This window comes from Chrysochloris asiatica, unplaced genomic scaffold, assembly GCF_000296735.1.
Source record: "Chrysochloris asiatica unplaced genomic scaffold, ChrAsi1.0 scaffold00115, whole genome shotgun sequence".
Lineage (NCBI taxonomy): Eukaryota > Metazoa > Chordata > Mammalia > Afrosoricida > Chrysochloridae > Chrysochloris > Chrysochloris asiatica.
Window position 1 is genome coordinate 2080141 of NW_006408633.1, and position 1576 is coordinate 2081716.

Sequence of the window (1576 nt, forward strand, 5' to 3'; positions counted from 1 at the left end):
CTCTAGGTTCCCTCTTGAAAGCTTGTAAGCCAGTCACTTCTAGCCTTTGTAGTCCCCGCCCACTCCACCCTCCAATTTGGGTATCCCATGTCCCATCTCTGTCTATTCTGTGTGTGGAGGGGGTGGGAACGTTTCTTGCTGTAAGGATATATAACTTCTTTTGAGTCACTACATCTGTAAGTGTAGGTCGAGTTCATCAAATTGTATCAGATCAACCTTTTTTTTCCTCTTCTTTCTTCTCCTGGTTGAGCTCTGATCATTCAGTCATCCTGACAAGGTCACGTGGATAACATCAACAAGTGTGGGCTTTCTTGTTCACATGCCCTCTCTTCCCAACAGCCAGTAGCTCCACTCTCGACATGAGTCCTCCATGGCCACGCCACTGACTCTGGGCCCAAGAGTCCCCAGGTCTCCTTACACTGCTTACCAACCAGATCCCCATCTGGGTCCACAGAAGACCACCGAACATTGTAGGGCTTCACCAAAGCAATGCCGCTTCATTGCTGTTTTTACCACACTTCCCCCATCGGTGATGTGTGTGGTCAACAATCAGAGCGTGTATTTCCGTTGAGTCTTAGTCTTGGAAGGGGGTTTGCATTGAGGGGACCCGACCACTTGCCTTGATGTTTCCTGGGCAAGCAATTTGTTTGTTTTTGTAGTAACAGGCCATCTGCCTCTATTGTTTTGTATTTTTCCTGTAGGTCTTTCTTTCAAGAAGTATCTTCTGTTCTTCTAGCCGCTCCAGGCTGGTCTGCTCGTCCTTTCAAGTGGAAATTTCTCATCTCTGGAGATCTGGATGTGGTTCAGGTTTCTACCTATAGTCTTATGTATTGCAAAGGCTCCACAGGAAACCTCCTTCACTGGGTACACTGTAGCCCCTTTTAGGTATTCCAATCAGTTATAGGCAGAAGATGGACTTACAAGCCTTCTATGGTGATGTTTCTGACTATTCCTTTCTCTCCCCCTCCAGTGGCTACACAATATTATAATGCAAGGAAAACCAAGGTTCAAAAAACAGCCAAGCATCTTAACACCATTTCCCCCTCCCCCCCCATTCCAACCATGACTCAATCCCTGTACCCCAGAGCCCTGCAGTCCTAAGGATGTGCATATATCACCCTTTATCTCTGTCCCACTTAGCCCATTCAAACATGCCCAATTGTTCTCCCATCTGCCCCGTTCCTCCACTTCCCTCTTCCTCCCTGCATATTGCCCACCTCCCCAGCACCAAAGCTCTTCTGTGTCCAATCCCTGCCCTGTGCACCACACTAGCCCCCTCCCTCCAGCCATCACCAACTTCCTAGCAAACAACAAAGACTTCACCCTACCCCCCTTTAGTATGGTTTATTTTTCTTAGTCTTTTACAGTAGTGGTCCTATGCTGTATTTCTCTTTTTGTGACTGACTAATTTCATTCAGCATAATGTCCTCAAGGTTCATCCATGTTATGCGGTGGCTTGCCACTTCTTTGTTATTCTTCAAGGTAGCATAATACTCAATTGTGTGTATGTACCACAGTTTGTTTATCCATTCTTCAGTTGATGGGCACTTTGGCAGTCTCCATCTTTTTGCTGTTG